At 44.8% G+C, this 19,376-nt stretch overlaps 1 protein-coding gene across 14 annotated transcripts in view; it reads left to right on the top strand.

Moving 5' to 3' along the window:
- The window catches only part of CAMK2G (calcium/calmodulin dependent protein kinase II gamma), a 118,222-nt gene that overhangs the window by 31,824 nt on the left and 67,022 nt on the right, over positions 1-19,376 (top strand). The gene's annotated exons all lie outside the window — the stretch shown is intronic.

The following is a 19,376-nucleotide window of genomic DNA, read 5'->3' as shown; positions in this document are numbered from 1 at the left end:
CAGCAGTGGGATTGTTGGGTTGTGGTTTGAAGAGGCCTTAGTTTTTGTTGTTTGTTTGGGGGTTTTTCTCCCGCCTCCCAAAGCTCCAGAGAAAACTGTGTTCTTGGAAAGGTGACTCAACTCCATCCTGTGGAGTGGCCGTGTCAGCCCTAGGGCTCCCCAGGGCAGATGCCTTGAGCGCTGCAGTAAATAGGGGAGAACTGTGGGGACGGCAAGGCTGAAACCAAGATTACCTGATTCTTGAAATCAAAATAAGAGATACCTGCTGCTTCCCTGCATGCTCTGGGTGATCTGTCAGATCTGTGACAGGTTCTGTGAATTTCATTTTTCTGGTGCTTGGCTCTTGACAGAAAGTTCAGCAGCAGTATTGACTGTGATCATTGCAGTCATGTCCATGCAGAAGTTACCCTGTTGTCCCTGCCAGAGACCTTTCCCTGCCACCTGGTCCTGTGTCTGTTATATGCTTCCTCCAGTTTGCCAAGCAATTTTCAGAATCTTTCCTCCTGTTCACTTGGAATCTCCCCAGCTGTAGATCTATCAAGATGCTCTTCTGAATCAAGGTTGTTTCCCCACTCTAGATATCACCGTGGATTCATGGATATATTCAAGGCTGCTGTTAGCATCTCAGGCTCTGTGGAGCAGGAAATGGACAGTGACGGTCGTTTATCATTGCTGGATGGGATGCAGCTTTCCTGTGTCCCTAAGTGTGGTCAAGTAATCACTGTGAAAATCCTTGCTGACATGCTCTTCAAGACTTGTGCAGCCTCTTTTTCTGGATTAGACAGAGGCTCACCCAGCTTGCATGGAAACTGATGGCTCAGTCACCTTCCGTTACTCCTTTGCAATAGCCTTAGCTCCATTTGAGTGGCTGCTTCTGCTGGGCACTAGAGTGAAATCCTGTCCCTCATGGTGCAGTTTCCTCCCCTACTTACTCTTCCCCAGGCAGACATCCACAGATGCTCCATGCTGGCCATGCCATGCACTGCCTCTCTGAGCATTCACTTTTTCAGTGTTCCTGCTGCTCCTCAGCTGGACACAACTCTGGATACACCGTTGTTATCCTTCTTTGTTGTGCTTTACAACTAGTTCTGTGCTCCAAACCTCAGTTGTACTGATGCAGGGAGTTCCTGTCTCTGTTCCTGTGAAGCTTTGTGGCAGGAGATGAGAATTATCATCCAGCTTCTGAATGAGGATTCAGGGTACAGCCAGAAGGGAATTAGCCTCTGACGTATGGTTGAAGGGACAGTGAACGCACAACATCACTGATGCCATGTGGGCATAGGTTAAGAAGGTCAGGATAGCAAAGCAACATCTGCATAATCCCTTTGCTATTTTGTGTGAAGATGAATGAGTGGCTGGGCAGGGGAAGGAGGCAGCAAAATCAATGTTAGCAGGGCAGACTAGAGTGTGGTTACAGGTTTGATTTTTGTGTTTGTTTGTTGGGTTTGGTTTTGTTTTTCTTTTAGCAGGAATGAACAAGTTTTTGGTATAGTAGCAGTAAAACATGCACTGAGCTGGCAGCCCTCATCTCAGGAATTTGAGAACTTCCTAGAATTGCTCATGTGAGCTGGAGGCAGATTCCCCACAGCCCAGAAACTCTTGAAGAGTTGATAACAGCTCAACATTTGAAGGGACAGCATACTTACTCTGTGACTATTCTTGCATTCCTCTGCCTGCCTGACCCTCCAGCCCTCTGGAATGGGAACCTCTCTGCAGGTGCTGGTGAAGCACAGCAGCAGCATTTCCCTGGTGCTCCCTTCACGCTGAGAGGCATGTCCTTCTTGCTGCAGCCTTCCTTGCTGGCTGCAGCCAACACAGAACAAGAAAGTGTGCAGGAAGAGATGATTCCTGTCTGGCTGCTGGGGAAAAAGTGTGCTCCGAAAGCTGGAGCAGGCACAGAAGCCATGCACAAGTACAGTGTAGTTCAGACAACTCAAACTGCCCTGGCTAGGGGAGAGTCTCTGTGTATTTTGGGCTTTCTGCAGCATGCTGCAACTTTCGGCAGGAAAAGAGGAGTGGCTGTCTTTTCAAAACATCTGAATTGCTTGCCTTGCACTCTTCCTTTGTGGATGAGCTTTCATGAGAACAGTGACAGCTACTAGAGAAGCTGCAGCCTCAGGATTTTCCTGCGTCTTCCTCCCACCAGAGCTGGCGGTGTTGTTTTGATGTGTGTTTTAACAGACCAAGCCTCGAGACAGTGTGGGCCAAGGCCAATTGGAAGGATCCATTTTCCAGCTGCATCTTTCTCCTCTGTGTCTCAGAAAGAGCAGAAGGCAGTGCCTAGATGAAGGGATATGGAGACCTTGTGGCATTATGAGCACTTTCTGGAAGGAAATGTGTAGCAGCTGCACTTTGGGGCATGGAGGTCTTGTCTCCCATAGAAGCTGGGAAGATAGAGCCCTCCTCAGCTTCCTCTGGAAAAAAAAAACAGTGGATAACTAATGCACTCTTTGTAAATACAACTTATCCTATCAGTCCTATCAGTGACTAATGAAGGCTTTTTTCTCCCTTCCCCTCCTGTCTCACTTATATAAATGCAGTTGCTCAGAGCTCTCTTTCCTCTTGTTTTATTTTATTCTTATCAGTGGTGTAGCAGGTGATGCGAGTCTTTTACAAAAGGCAGTTTATTGCTCCTTTTTCTCATGTGATACTTAATTCTAGAAGGTACTTTCTGTATTCATTTTTTATGAGGGTCATGGTGCACTCCTGAAGTGAGTTTTTTGTTCCATTTGCTGGTCTTTGTTTCTCGTATTGGAACGTGTGTCATGTCTACAAAGCAGGAGAATCAACCCTTACTTTAATTTTTTTGGTTGGATGTGTGACAGCATGCCGTTAGTCCTGTTCATTTGGACTGTGCTCAGACACTTGCTCCTGATTGCACACCTAATCCTTGTGAAGGGGCAGCCTGTTTTTTTCCTGGCATTCTACTAACAGACAGCTGCCAGCCTGCAGGTTAGGAAGCCTGTGGGCTTGCTAAAAGCTCTTGGAGAAAGCTCACTGTGCTAGTGCCATGCTGTCTGGCCCTCGCAGATACACACAGTATGCTAACAAGCTACCCTAAAGAACCAGAAACAGTATTCACCAAGATGTCTAGGGAGATACAACTCATGTGGTAAATGCATTATGAAAAAGAAGGACTTGTAATTCAATAGAAAGCTTAGTTTTAGGTGGAAATGGTATATCAAATAGAAAAATTGCACACAGAAGTTCTCTGAACCCTGCTCTGAATTTTCTCCATGGTCTCAAAGGTTATTCATCATTGGAGACAGATCTGTAAGGGACTTGGAACAATAATGTTCTTGAGTGCTGTCTTGGATTTGGCAAGCAGATTCCATAAAAGCCTATCTGACTTTGTCACATTGACCTTTTCTGAAAAGAAGTCTAGAAAACTGCTTGCAAGTTGGGTCAGGTTGTTTTGCACCTCAGATATATTTCTATTTTCAAGGCAGCAAGGACAGGAAAAGATATCTTAATGCTGTCAAATACCATCCCTCTAGCTCTGCCTTGTGAACCTTCTGGGAAGAGCAAAGAGGAGCAGTACTTGGAAGGACCATGTGTTTTCTTTTGAGGAGGCCATCGAGTGTATCTTCTTCCTTCCCACTGTGCAAACCAGCCTGTGTAACAGTCCTCTGGCAGTTCTGTGTTGCTAGAGTAGTAGTTAAACTGTCACTGCAGTGTTACAAAGAAGAATTTTTCAGATTTTTTTCTTTTGTCCTTTGTCAGGCAGGATCATGCCTCATTTTCCTCTCTGTTTTGCTCTGCACCTCCCATCCTGCCCTTCCCTCCACCAAATCATGACTTGTTCTCTTTGGTTGCTCTCTCTGCCTGTCCTGGTATGACACCCAAGTCTTCACTGCAGCCTTTCCCCACCCTCTCTTTATATCCAGCTTATAACTGACCTCACTTGCTCCTCCTGTGGCAGGCTAGCTACTTACTCTTGCCTGCACTTGTACTCACAGGTCTCTGGGGTGCTTGTAGAAGTGAATCATAGAATCACTGAACATCCTGAGCTGGAAGGCACCCACAAGGATCACTGAAGCCCAGCTGCTGGCACTGAACAGGACCATCCCCAAGAGTCTCACCAGGTGCCTGACAGCATTATCCTAAGACTCCTTCGACTCTGTCAGCCTGGTGTTCTGACTACTGCCCTGGGGAACCTGCTCCAGGGTCCAGCCACCTGCTAGGTGCAGAACCTTTTCCTATCCAACATAAACCTCCCCTCAGCTTCAGATCATTTCCTCAGGTCCTGTCACTGGTCACCAGAGAGGAAAGATCAGTACCTGTCCCTTTGCTTCCCCTCACAAAGAAGTTTGAGTTGAAATGGGGTCTCTCCTCAGTCTCCTCCAGGCTGAACAGGCCAAGTGACCTCAGCCATTCTTCATAAGCCTTCCCCTCAAGGCCCGTTGCCATGTTCATAGTGCTTCTTTGGATGTTCTTTATATGTTTCCTTAAGTGTGCCCAGAACTGCCCCCAGCACTCGAGGTGAGGAGGCCCCAGAGCAGAGCAGAGCAGGACAATCCCCTCCCTTGCCTGCTGGCCATGCTGTCCCTGATGCCCCCCAGGATGTACTTGGCTCTCCTGGCTGCCAGGGCACTGCTGGCTCATGTTCAGCCTGCCACTGCCCAGGACCCTCAGATCTCTTTCTCTAGGGCTGCTCTCATTACCCAGTCTGTACACACAAGTGGAGATATGGAGATAGCCAAGTCTTATGCTCCTGTCTGACTTTCAGAGGTCACCACAGTGGCCCTCAGCTGTCTTTTGTGTACCTTCTAAATTAAGATTTATATGAAGTTACTTGCTGACTTGACTATAAAGAGCCAAAGTATGGATTTTCTTCTATAGGCCTCTTGAGTTTGTTGTTTATATTTCAAAAGGAAAAATAGTTTTATTTACAAGCACAAGTCTATTGGTTAAAATGTGAAGTAAGGAAAGACTTCACACTTACAATGAGATGGAAAGAATATAAGAGGGGAAACTTGGACTTCAAAAGCAAGAAATCTGTGCTGGAGTCAATCACACGTTTATCCAAACTCCAGTCAAAATGGAAACACATTTGCCATATAAAAGCTAGCATAATTGCTGGTAGCAGCAAGCTGTTTCTCCTAAAAATGTTTCTTTCTCCAAAGAACATAGACCCCTGCTTTATCCCACACAGGTTCAACAATCCTAGTGACTTTCTCCTCCCACAGACCTTTTATCTCTGAGTTCTTGGTCTCCTTTACAGCTCAGTGAGCAGTCTCTTGCCTTAGGCTTCAGAGTTAGGCTAAAGAAATGCCACTCTTAAATATGACAAAGTGTGATTAATTGCACAAGCAGGACCTGAGCCAGTTGATATGAATCTGCTTTGGGAAGTTAAGCAGGGATTACTTTAGAGTGGTATTGGGTGGACCAAGCTGACAGATAGAAGGAAATAAAGAAGTCTTCCCAGGTCTCCAAGTCCACTGGTTGATTTGTCCATTGCTGTACTTTTACATGAGCTCAGTATAATGGGAAGATGCTTTCCTCTGCCTCTCCATAGTTCATTGAGTCCCTGGACCATTTTATTCTAAAGCAAGGATTTGCTGTTTGAGGATACCTTTGCTAGGGCTGGGTGGAAGACAGAACTTTTAAAGGCAGGACATCTTGGCATTTTCAGGAGATTTTAGAATCCTCATGAATACATCAATATCTTGGGCTAGCCTGTTTTTTGGCACATTGGCATTGCTAGCCAGGTGTTTTCTTGGAACAGGCAGCAGCACTGGGTGCTTCAGAAGAACCAGTGTGCTGGAGTACCCAGCTGGAGACTGGACAGAGTGCTTGTGACTAGTGTAAGTCAGTTTGCTTTGCCTGTCTTGGGGTACAATAGCCAGTACTTTGTGTCTTGACCACTCGTTTCATCCATTCTCTTGCTGTTTCTCACTGTGTGCTGTGTTGGTCTGAAGGCTGTAGAAATGAGCATCTCTTTTTTCTTCACTTCCAGTAGTGCAGTAAAGGAGCTCAGATATTCTTGGCTGTTTCATTAGAGAAACCTGGCATCAAAGCTTTCAAACAATTCCACCTGCACAGGGAGCAGATATAAAGACTGCACAAGTAGTTTAATCCATTGACCTTTTGTCAGTATTTAGTTATATCAGTGACCCTTTATGGAGCTATTGCAGGTATGGGTACTTAGTAGGATTTGTTGTTAACGTGCCCTGGGTTGAGGTGGGTGCCCTGTGCAGCACCTTACTTGCTGCCTTGTGCTGCTCTCTCTTCTTCCTATATTCCTTGCTTTTAACCATGTGTGGCAGCACTGTAGTCCCCCCATCCATGTGTCAAAAGTTGCAGGCAGGAAGTTTTACAGGTGCATCTAAAATGACTGGGGTTTTTTTTTTGTGATAGGGAGTGAGAAAATCGCTGTAACATTGTCTTCAGGCCAGAGGGAAAGATGGATTAGATGAAGGATAAGCTGTTCTTTTATTTCTTTGGATTCTATGAAATACTTATGATAATGATTTGGAGGAGACACCAGTGCAGTCTTGGTCAGTTTTAACTGTGGGTACAACTGTGTTTTTCCCAGGGTTCCATTTGTCTTGTAATTTCACAACCAAGAGTCATGAGGGAAGTTTTCAGAACTGTGTGACATAGAAAGTAGAATTTAGAAAATTGCAAAATGTAGCATCATTAGCCTGAAGCTTGGAGTTTGTGGCCTGACCTTTTTTTCTTGGTATGAGTATCAGCTAGCCAGCTTCTGTTTCTGAAATCCTTAGCATCCAGTATGTAATCTGCAGATGTGGCTAATTGAGACTCTGCTCCTTCAAGGTTCTTTTCCTTTTCTTTCCATGTTCCTTCTGGTATATTTGTACACTTGGGAAACCAGGGTAAAAAAATCTGTCACATTCTCAGGTCATGAGGACAGTTAAAATTTCAATAGCTGTGCCACAGGGATTGCACTGGGCACAGGACTTACTTAAACTCCTTCATTCTTAAAACAATGAATGACATACTGCAGAATTTGCAGCTGTGGTGCCTCAGTATTACAGCATTTAGGGCTTTGTCTTACACAGATCTAACTAGCTGGAGTGTTTTAGACCAGTTCCCTGACCTTGGTGCATCTGTAGTGAAGATGTTACATGTGGTATAGACTTGATATGATTTGCTCTTAATTCTGATGCATTTTGTGCTTTGGGTAATTCTGCCTTCGTCCTAAACTTCTGCATCAAGGTAAGGCAGTTCTGATATGATCCACTAGGACTTGTTGCTCAGATGGTACAAGTGAGCATCCTGCACTGTAAACAAACTAATGCCAGTGCAGAGACTCAGAGCAACATCCTACACAGTGTCTTTATTACTATTTTTATTATCTATTTGCTTTCACATTTTTTTCAGTATTTTCCTTGTCTAAATGGGCAAACTTTATAATGCATCCTCATCTGCCTGAGATCTCAGTCCTTAAGGGACAATTCCTGAAATCAGGAGCAAGGGCAAGAAGAGACATAAAGGTCAATCCTAGCCAAATGGGAACACCTGAGCCCTAATGGTGATTGTGACTACCTGTCTTGCTTGCCCACTTGCACAAAGATGGTGCTGTTCAGTGCAAGCTTTGTGCCCACCAGGAGATGAGCAGCGGGGATGCTGTGGGCTTAAGAGTCGGTTTGCAGCACCCATCACCGAGTGGCAGCAGCGTTTATCTAGGCCAGCAGGGATGCAGGGAGCGAGTGACTCACTCGAAGATTCATGCGCGCTTTCCCCTCTCCTCCCCCACCCGGCGCAGCTGTGCCTTGGTCATCAGCCATTTGGGAACTAGCAGCTTTATTTGGTTGCTGTTTGCAGTGGGCAGTTTCTGTTAGGGTTGTTAATTTTATCAACTGCTTTCAAAGCTAACTGACTTCAGAGAAGACTTAAAATTGCCTTTGCTGCTCTCTTGTCCTTCCCTGCTCATAGGGCTGTCACCCAAACAGCTGATCTGGCACTGAACTTGGCAGAGGAGGTGAGAACAAGCAAATGGGCTGGAGGCAGAAACTTCCTGAGCTGATCTGCCAGCAGCATGGTCACTGTTTTGGATGGTGGCTCTTGTGGTTAGGCTGAGTGCCCTCTCCAGGCACCTCCTTGGCTGTGAGGACTGGAGGGTCTTATGGCTTTGCTCCAGCACAGAGAAATGTGTTTCAGTGTGTGGTGGAGGACTGAATATGGGTACAGTGTGAAGAACAGGAAGTTGTTTAAATAATTGTAAAATGAAAAACAGATCCATTTATGATTATACCAGTTGCTAAACTAATCAGAAGTTGCCCAACTTAATTTCTGTTGAACTGTGGGTGACATGCTCAGTAAGTCTGCTGAGGATTATGGCCCATGAAGGAAAGCAGCCTGCCCTGGGCATCCACTGTGCTGCCTTTTGCTCCCGTTCACCAAGGCCAACAAATCACATCTCTGAGTTGGGCCTTCTCAGTTCACATGATCCCATCTTCCTTATGCTGCCCCTTTTGGTGGGTTCTCTGTCTTTCCCATGCTCCATACACGTGGCTTTGTCTTCCCTCTGGACACTTCTTTAGTTGTCTTTGTCTCCTGTCTCTCTTCCTGTCTACAGGTGCCGTTAATGTTTTTCTTTGAGAAGCACATTTTATGCTTGCATTTCGCAGGGCCTGGAGGACACGCTTCCTAGGCCTTCCTGCCCACTGGCTGCTGTCACTCCAGATCCTGGCTGTGTTAGATATAAGCAGCTTGGGAGACTTGCTGTCCCTAAGTCCTGAACACTGCTGCTTGCTCTGCCACTGCTCCCCTCCTCTGCTGGGTCACAGAACCCAGGAACCTCTTTTTCTGCAGAGACCAGTCCTACAGCACAGGTGACTATTTAGTTACTTATTTTAGGTAATGGGCCATACTGCTTTTTTCGTGTTCCCCAGCTGTCTGTGAGCTTGTGAGCTATGTATTTCTGTGCTGAGGCTGCAGCAGTATCTTCACAGTATTTACCTGTAGTTGTCCTCTGCCTGCTGTGCTGGAGGACTGCACTATTTGGATAAACTTCTTGACAGAAGAACTGAAGAAAGGAAAGAGGCTTAGGAAGGGGTAGGGATCACCTTTGCTAGCATTGCCCTTGAAACAAAGATGGCAGCTTCAGTGATAGGATGAGCACGATCCCAAATCTTATTTTGCTAGACCAGCTGTCCAGGTAGAGATGGCAAAAAAAGTGAGCATAAGGACACATCTTTTACTGTGCTGTCTGCTGCCACTGGTGCCTGTTCAGAAGCTTCTTCTACCAGGGAGTGCTGCAGTCTACAGCCCACCTTTGTGCTCTACAGATCTCATACTGGACTGTGAAGACTCCTCAGGCACTGGGCATAGACAAGACCATGATCTACTGTCTTTATTGGATTTGAAATTCAAACTCTTTGTGGAAATAACATTTGTAGGGCAGAAGTGTTCCTTTTAGGTCAAAGCTGAGGCTGCCTGGTGGGTAATGTGGAGAAGATTTTACTGCCACTCTTCTCATTTATGTGTTCTGTAGACAAAGGAGGGTTTAGGACGTGTTGGCTTGGCATCTTAACCACCAGCTCGTGAAAACTGAATCTCAACAGAGAAAGTTCCTTTGTAGCCATCAGTGTTAGCGCTTTAATAACTGTTTCACTGCATCTTCTTTCTCCATATGACGCACCCCCCTCTCCCCTGTCATTTTTTGCCTCAGATAGGCAGCAATTTACAGAACTGTGTGCTCTGAGATAACATGAGGGCTACGGCTTCAATCCCTCATGTTCACTCTTTCTTTGGGGCGGGGATGGACTTCATCAGTGAGAATGTTCTGGGTGTGTTGCCTGTAATCAGCAAATCTGACCATCTCTTGAGATTCAGTAAGTGTCTGTTGACTTGATAGGGTGCTGTGCAATTCAATGCCAGAATGTACCACATAATTTAGATCCAAATCACAGCAAAAGGCTTGGTGTGGGGGAGCTGTAGATGACCTTAAAATTGGCATTACGGTAATGGAGCAGCATTAAATGCCTCCAGGCAAACAAGATCTAAACTGATCTAGCCAGGAGCATTAAACATTGATCAAAACAAGAAATTAACTTAGCTGGAGAATAAATCAAAACTGTAGCATAGCAGCTGCTTTTTTGGAAAAAGGTGCAAGTCAGGTGCCTCATTCCCTGAGAATCTGAAAGCAAGCATGGTAATGGAACAGGGTGACCACTTTAAAGCTGTTGTGCACACCAGATTGTCCAAATCTGGAGCTTTCATGTGAAGGAAGCTATTTTCAGGCTGTGCTCTTGTCAAGTGCAATGCAGTCTTTGTTGGGTGGCTGTTCCCAAAGAGACTAAATGTGTATTTTTTTAAAAGAAAAATATTTTTTTTCCAATTCTGAACACCAGACCTCATAATAAAAATTCCTTAGGTCCTAGCATGCCATTGAAGTCAGATTTCAGGCTTCCCAGAGTGAGACATGATGAGGTATCACAGCAGTACTAATGCTCCCCCTATCAATTTTTGCTTTGAGTGTTCAAAATCCATTAGATCTGAACTGCATTGTTTCTATCTTCATTTCTCTTTCTGCAGGGGATGAAAAACAGCATAGTGAAAGGCTCAGGTTCCAAAGATCTGAGTTGGTTCACAGACTTGTCACTGACATTCTCTGGTTTCAGTACCTCTGCTTTTCTCCTCCAGCTCTTTAAGACAGAGAAAGAAACCTCATTCTTCAAGGGTTTTCTGGCCTTAGAGTAAATATTTGTTACATACTTAGAGATTCTCCAAAAAAAGATACTATGGAAGTAGTTGTTAATTTATGAGCATATTTTGTTTATTTTCTAACTTTTTTCCCCCCCACCATTTCATTCTCTGGTTTTTAGAAATTTGCCAGAATTTCTATTTTCCCAAATCTCTGCTTGTGCTGTGTAGGTTCAGGGGCAATTCAAGAGAGGTGTCTAAAGGGCACCTAAAGAAATACATTATTGTACAGCTCTATGTGAGCTAAGAGATGCTGCCATGCATATTATCCTGTCCATGTCATTGCAGAAAGCATATGGAACCCATGCAAAATTTAGACTGTGGATTTTTTTAAAAAATCAGTTATCCACTTCCCATATCTCTGTGCGAGCATGTTGGGATGCTCTTTATTTAAGCATGCATTCTACAGCCAGCCTCTTGGATCTAAAACATGCTCTCTCAACTTTCTAGCCAAGTATTGTGGTGTGTTTGTGCAAGTTAGCATTGGTGCTGCAGCCTCCTGCCTCAGCGTCTCCTAAGCCACAACTTCTCCTTTTCTCTGGGTGGGAGCCATAACCTTGGTGGGAGAGATGAGCTCCTTGAATGTTTGCCTTCAGTGGGTCCACTGGGATGCAAAGCTGGTGTCCCACCTCTTTTTGTACTTGATGGTTGGCTGTAGGCATGTGAGCTGCCAGATCCCCCTGTTGTGCCTTTGCTCTGCAGCTCTGCTGTGAGAGTGTCAGGGAGAAGGGGCTGTGGTAAAGGAGGGGTGTGCGTGGAGGATCTGCTCTTGGTCTTAGTGAAGTTTCTGGTAAGCTGGTCACATGAAACAAAAAATACATCACCTCCCTTCCCCCATGCACCAGAGTGTTTCTTGGCTCTGCACCCAAACTAGCAGCGGATCACGTGATTTACTTGTAAAATGCAGTTTTTAAAAAAATTGGTGCCCTTGCAGGTGGGAAACTAGGGATGGCAGAGCTGGGCTGGGGCTGCCATCAAAGGGAACGGGGACGTCTCTCTGCTGAGTTGCTGAAACTGGGGGGATGTGGGGCTGCAGAGGAAAGTGCAAGCTGCAGGAGGCAAAATGGAGCAGAATGTGCTGAACCACAGCCTTACTGAGGAAGGAGGAGGGCGTGCTGCATGTGGGGCAGGCACCAGGAAAGGGAGGGATCTGTTGCACGTGGTGTGAGGGGCTGTGCTTTGAGAGTTGGGCTGCGCAAGTACTCTGAACTGAAGGTCTTCTTGCCAGAAACAGTCTGAAATGATTGTGACAGAGAATTGTAGTCATTTTTGTTCTGGTTTGGTGCAAGAAAGGGAAGTTTGTTTGACTATTCACAGCTGGGGAGCTCAGTGTCTTCTGTTTTGGAAACTTCATTCATTTTGCTAGTTGTGTTTGTACCCTACAGTTCTTCTTTTCTCTGGGATATAGGCTTTTGAAAGCTTTTTAAATTACACTAAGCTAATATACCCAAGAAGAGCTAAAATAAACTGTTATCTCGCACTTAGTGGGGACCTTCAAGCAAATGCCCCCAATATGCCAGGCTGGCCAGCAGGGCAATCACACCATTCTTAGGGGGTGTGCAATTGCACCACATTTCTTCCTATGTCAGGGCTGTGATGGGTGCACTAATGCCCCCTGGCCACAGCAGATAATATTTGTGCCCTTTGCTATGCTTCTGTAAGCCTGACAGAATTTGTGGTTGGTGATCTTCATTGCTTCAGATTAGGAGGAAGGTGGCTGCATTTTTGTTCTTGTCAGCTGGAAGATGTATTCCTTCAGAGGGGAGCTACAATCTGCTGCTGTGGGAATGGTTGCCAGGACCTCCCACTGCAGCACTGATTTTCCTTGTGTTCCATCCCACCCTGAGCAAGGAAGAAGTTTGTAAAGCAAGAAATGGCATTCTTTGCAGTAGCCAATGGAACAGGTGGAGTTGGTGAATGATGGGTAATTTTAATGGTCAGTTTGTAGAATTCTTAATTATTGCAGCAGACTGTAGGTACCGACGTGGTGGCTGTAGGTGTTAATCTGGCACACACCTTTGCAGGCAACCTCTGAGCTGAAACGTTTTGTTCCTACCCATTCACCACCAACCCTGGAAGGGTACTTCCTTCTATGATTTGCCTCCATCATGTTGACATGAAATAAACATGATGGTTCGCAGGAAAAAAGAGGAAGAATGAAATTCAAGTCAGAGGCTCTTGGAAATTCTTCATTGGTTTTTAGCAACTAAAGTAAATATTTGATGGGAAAGGCAGATAATAAAGCAGAATAAAGCAGAGTTGGCACAGGCCTTGTATATCCCACTGGTGGCATGGGAAAGGTGACTGGGGAGATGGAGAGATGTTTATCTTGCCAGCAAGAGAGACTGATATGCCCTGAGAAATATGGACCACAAACGGGGCTCGTGCATGAGATGGCATGCATGTCATGTCAGATTTTATTGAAGACTCTGACTGGGGTCTCAGTGGTGCTTTGGCTTCTGTCAGTTGTTCTGTAGGCAGGTATCCTCCACTCTCCTAATGCAGTCTTGCTGCTGGCTCATTTGTCAGTGGCTGCATTGACACCAGGGCTTCCAGCTGAATCCACTGGGCTCTGCTTGGCTTGTTACACTTTGCTGAGTAAGACTGGGAGCAGTAAAGCTTTTAAAACAGCCTGAAGAGCAGGGCTGCAGGAGCCTGTGGCTAGTGGGGAGGGGGCAGTGTGTGGTGTAGAGGGATGTCTCATGAAGGGGTTTACAAAATGCTTCCCTGAGTGCTGTAGAAAGGTCAGAAGGTGTTCCCTTGCCCAGATTCTGAGTTTATCTCAAGTTTGAAGCCAAGGACGATGTCTGCAGTGAATGGCTGGGGTGCTTGCTCCCTCCCCTTCCTGAATGCCCATGCTGTTGTATTTCGTGTTGCTTTGCAGTGCTGGCTTTGGTCAAACTGTGGGATCTTCTGGAGGTGAGAACCTGCAGAACCTGGTTATCATACTCTCCAAGGTAGTGAAACACACATATGGCTTTATCTCTGCCTTTGTAGGCAAAGAATGGCATGTTAGGCTTGAGCACACTTAATCTGCTCACATCATTAATTGTGACAGAGATCACTCTCACCTGTAGCAGTGAGCCTGTGCTGATTCACTAATTTGTCCTCCTTTGATTCTTGAAGTTCCTGGAAAGTTGCTGGTGGCTGTGGGAGCCCAAGCTCCCCACTTCCTCTTCATGTGCACATTGGTGTGCTGCTGGTTTGCTTTGTAAGGTGTGCAGTAGGTAATACTCAGGGTATGTGTTCCTGTTGAAAACAAGTGGATAGGAATTCTCTTTCTTTTACCAGGTCCACCTGCTGAATAATTCAAAGAAAAATTTTTGACAACTTGTTAGCTGATAAACTGAGAAATATACATGTGAATAGAAAAGGCAGCTTTGAGTGACACCAAGTATAGAAAGTGCAATGTCAAAGGTGCACACTACGACTTTTTTAAAAAGATTCTTCTCTTCTAAGTATTTTTAATAGCTTTTTTCCTTTGGCCACTGTTGTACACATATTAATATCTGCCTTCAGTCATTATCTTTGCAAGGTAAGTAAAAGGTAATGAAATGCAGGAAAAGAGAATAAATTGCCGTGGCCCACTCTTCAGGGTGCTCATTTGACATATAAATAGAATTACTTAAACCATCTTGATTGTGAACACACACTCTGTGGTGTTCAAAGTCTAATTTCTGTGTTACTTGAAGAGAAAAGTAGAGACTGTGCTAAGTTTATGTAGGTTGTTTATTATAATTTGTTTGTTTTGGTTTCTCTGTACAGTAATACCGAGGGCTTCACAGATACTGGTGTGTGTAAACAGAGCTTGTGACCAATGGTGTGGACTTAAGGTTGTCTTTAAGATCTGTGTCTATATGTACTGTTAGGGGTCATATTACACTTTTACACATGGAATTGTTTGTTTCTGGGAAGTAGTGAGAGCATGGGAAAAGGCTATTACAAGGCGTTGATGTTAGTGGTTTTACTGAAGGGAAGGCTTTCAGAAAATATGTTTGCCAGCATTTCTTGAAAGAAATCTTATATTTGTTTATTGTGTCATGTTGGCACTTGAACCTCCTCCTTCTGTCTGTAGCTGAGGCTAGATGGCAAGAGATGAGGATTTTGCCACTGGCTTGTTTCTCTAGCTTTCGCTGGCTGAGAAAAGTGGAGCTTGGCTCTTTCGTCCTCACATGTGGCTCCAGACACGTGTTGCCCTTGGTGACTTTGTGACTCTTGCACTGTTGCTACCACAGAGGTGCTGGAGGTGCTGTTTGGCTGTGGGAGCCCCTCTGCACTTGCACTTGGGACATGGTGGCACTGGGATCATTCTGCACTGAGAGGCTGGAAAACAGACTCTGCCTTTCAGAAATGTTGCCTGCAATGGCAGTAGTATGCTGCTACAGATTTATTAATTTGAGCTGGTCTTTGAAATGTTAGTGTAGAAACACTGAAATGAAAAGGAGAGAGGAAGGGTCATTATATGCTTATTTTCTTTGCATTTCTTTTTAGGCATCTGCTCTTAGCTCTTGTCAGAAAGGATATACTGAATTGATGGGAGCCTCTGGTCATTCTTAAGGCCTAGAATGATTTTTATGTTTGTTTCTACTAATTTTGCAGATGGGGAAGTGGTGTCAGTCTAAGACTTGCTGGTATCCCTGTTTAAAGTGGTGGTTTGGTATGGCATGGTGTCCTCTGCTACCCTGTTGCAAATGCTGAGACATGTCAGTCATGCTGTAGTACAGTCTTGCTGGAAAAAATGAGAGAATATGGGGTGAAGTCTGTGTCTCGAAGTGGAGGGTGAGGGAGCTAATGCTCTTTTGCTGGGAATGTCTCAGAGAGGAAGTTTAAATTTAAACAAGCATGAAGGAACCTGAAGGTTCAGACTAGTCTCACACTACAAAATGTATTTGATGTAAATTCGATTTCTGTCTTGAAGCAACTCAAATGGTATCTTAGCAGCTGGCACCAATTGACTATCTCCCGGAATTGGCATGATGACAGCAATCAAACTGAATTTATTGCTTTGAGTTTGATTCTTCTTCCGGACTCTTCCCATTCTCAGAAATGTAATCTAGAATGTGCTCCCACAGGAATGATAGTTGTAAGCCTCCTTTAACAGCAAGGACAGAGCATGGTCCTAATGCAGGATGAAGACAGTTGGAGTGCAGTATTGAACACCCAGATTGTATATTCCAGTTGAGAATAGAAATATTATGCATTTGTAAAGGGAGGAACACTTTTTTTTTTGTCTGCATGACATAGATTCTTATCACAGAGCTGATTCACATCTAAGTGCTAGTTTTCTTGATGCTTCTTTTTACTGCTTTAGGAAAGAATCTGCCTTTCCACTAAAGTGGCTGAAATTTAGGCTGCTAAAAGTTATCCCCTGCCCTTTATCTTTTTCCTTTCTTAAGGCAGGTGTACTAAATAAAGAGTGAGCTTTAGCCACAAGACCTGCTGAAGTTTGATGCATTGTGGAAAATCAGGACAAACTATGATGGTTTTGGTCTTCTGTACTCAGGCAGGGTTGTTGTTTTAACCTTCCCAGTTAGAGTTTCTTACAGCAGTGACTTTACTGGTTGTGCTGATTTACACCCGTTTGTGTCCATCCATTGTGCATTAAAAGTCCTGCCTCAGTGACTGGACTGCATATTGTGTTGTGTGCTAACACAGCCATTCTTATTTTCTATTTAAGTTAATTTAAAATCAAAAGCCATCCCAAAGAAATCCCAGTTCTTTTAAAAGGCATTTTCTCGTCAGGTATGTTCTAAAGACACTCAGGAGTAATGTCACTGAAGTGACAGTGCTATGTTTGCAGAGCAATGGTGTTAAAGGTACTTAAGTTAAATGTAAGTTTACATGCTGAGCAGAGATAGAAAAATCATACTATATAAAGGACTGATAAAGATAAATAGATATTCACACTTCAGTTTGAATATCAAACACAAGTGAGTTTTGTCCTTTTTTTAAGCACCATCTTCTTAAGCATTTACATTTTAAGTTTTGCTACAAAAGAGATACATAGACTGTGCTTTCCTGTCTGTGTAGATACTCATTGCTTCAGACTGCAGATAGAATAATTTTCCAAATAGCAAGATTATTTTTTTTTGGCTGGAAAACAGTAAATGAATATTAGATGAGTGTTTGTAATATCCTGTACTTAAGTTTTAAGCATCAGCTATTGTTCAGGGCTAGACAGCTCTGTAACGTAGCAGGAAAAGAGCTTAATGAAATCCAATATTTGGAAGCAGGAGGTGGATGAATTCAGACTTGGAACAGCAGTGCCGAATTTTAACAGGAAGGAGAGCTAACATTTGCAGTAATTTCTGTGGGTGGATGACTTTATTTATCACTTGTATTCTTGAATGTGAACCCTTATGCTTTCTAAAGGATATACTTTGTTTTAGGCAGATTATGGAAATTACTGGTTGAATGTCACAGTTTTGTGAAAGGTGAGAAATAGGCCCAACCTAGAATCCCAGGCCTAGAATCCTGCAAGGTAGGTCAGATGTGTTGTTGTGCTCCTGATAGCTATGAGGTATAGTTCCACTGTGCACTAGGAATAAACACCTCCACTCCACAAATGACCTGCAGAAATAAGTTTTATCTTTAGGGCAGAGGGAGGAGAAATTATTTCTTTGAAAGCTCTTGGTAAGGAAGGGGTTTTTAATTGTTATTTTAATACAGTTAGGACTAGTTTGCATTTTCAAGTTCAGACAGATCCTGTATGAGAAAAGTGTTAAAGCCAACCCATTCACTGCTCTGCTGAACTCAAAAAATACTGGAAATTTTGTCTCCTACTGGGAATAAACCTTTGTTAGAGCAGAGTAAGGTAGAAAATTGAGGTTCTGTGTTTATTCCTTATGCATTTGGGTACCAGGTTGTTCCCCTTAAGTACTGAATTGACTCTGGTGCTGATTTGGTAAGAGTCAAATGTTTACACCGCACCAAAGGCCACCAGGTGCTGAAGACCTTTGGGGATGGAGTGTTTACCAAGTCACTGGCTGGGCCGTGTGCTGGAGCTGCTGCAGGAGCGGGAGCTGTGATCCTGCAGGGCAGGCGGCAGGAAACCCGCCCAGCCTGACCTTTCGCTGCTCCCAGTTGTGGCGGCTGACTGCTGCGGGCTGGTGCTCCCAGGGCTGGAGTGTGCTTTTTCTCTGTGAGTTGTGCTTGAGTTGGCCTGTTTTGTTGCCCTGGAGACAGAAGAGTGTGGTATGCTTTCCCCCCGACCAGAAATAGTTTCCTGTACCTTGTGACCGGAGTGCTGTACTCCTCCTCTGGTCTCCGGCCAGGCTGTGTGGTGCTGGAGGGATGGAGTGTGGGGTGGTGACCTCTTGTCACAAGTTCTGGTGTGGCTGCTGCCCATGAACACTAGCTGCCCTGCCAGCTCCCCTCCCTCTGCACGACGGTGTAGGATTTCAGGGGAGCAATTGCTCTTGATTTACATCTCCCATGGCATTTTGATGGTTATGTCATTTTGTTTGAGCCTTGCTCCTGTCAGCTGTCTGTCCTGACTGTCAGGACTTGGGAGCTGAATAGCACGTGGTGAGCTCTTGCCTCTTCTTCCCCCTTTGCTCAGCTGTTTTTGCTGCCTGCTTCTCTGTGTCCTTGTACTTGGGAACAGATTCTCAGCAAGTATAGCTGTGCACGAGGGCAACGTGATCTGAGCAGATGAAGGATCCCCTTCCGTAGGAGTTTCAAGTAGAGCTGAGAGGGAAAGTGGGGAATTTGTGAGGCCAAAGCACGCAAGCAGGCTGTGGATAGTTTATCTTAAACTGTTGTCCTGCTGTGAGAATCTGTCCTGAGTGCAGAGTGTGCAGCACTTCTGTTACTTTGCTACTGTGTTTTGCAAAACTTCATTTGTGAGAGATGCTGCTAAAAGGGAAGCAAAGACACCCCCACCCCTCCCAACTAATGCAGGTGAGAAAGTGCTTGCACTGCACCAAGGCCTCAGGAGCATGGAAGCTCTCCAGGCTTTCTTGCTGCCTTGTATTTTATTGGAGAGTGGTTCTGGCACAGAACTCTAAAATATATGCAACAACAACAATAATTTCCAGGACTGAGAAAGAATGAGAGATGAAAGGAGTAATTTACCTTCCCCCATCCCTGAACAATAGCAGATGAGGATGTAAGCACATCTCAGCCCTATAATGTATTAATTGGGACATTTTCTATAGTTCAGCAGTGGAAAAGAAGACAGGAATCGTGCAATGCCCTGAGCTTCTATTCCCAGCCTGGGAGAGAAAATTGTTCTGTGCTGAGATTTGGCTCAGTCTCAGTCTTCTGCTCATGGGGAAGAGAACAATTGCCCCAAGCCTCCTTTACAGAGAGAAGGGAAGATGATGCAGAGACCAAGTAGCTGAACAGACAATTTTCAGGCCGAGTAGTGCAGTGCAGCTTTGTTGAAGTGGGTCTCCAGTGGGATTCCTATAAATCAAAGGGTGCTGCATTCCTATCACTATTCCATTCCTATCACTACCAGTGATCTGCTGAGTAGTCCAACCAGACAAGGATCCTGCTTACTCCTGTGAAGGTCTGTGTGTCACAGGAATAGAGAGTCGCACCTGTGCTGAAGATCTGCTAGAGGGGAATTGTCAGTAGTGGGCAGGTTCTGCTACTTCCCTTTGCTGTGTTCTTTAGATGGCTGGAATGGGAAGTCCAAGGACTGGACATTCTTACTTGTCTTGTTCTAGGCATCTGCATCCACAAACATCTAGATT

The sequence above is a fragment of the Melozone crissalis genome, unplaced genomic scaffold, assembly GCF_028551555.1.
Source record: "Melozone crissalis strain CALT ecotype California unplaced genomic scaffold, PUWL_Pcris_2 ptg000019l_1, whole genome shotgun sequence".
In the NCBI taxonomy this organism is placed as follows: domain Eukaryota; kingdom Metazoa; phylum Chordata; class Aves; order Passeriformes; family Passerellidae; genus Melozone; species Melozone crissalis.
Note: the sequence above shows the minus strand (reverse complement) of the source record. Positions and strands in the feature narration are given on the sequence as shown.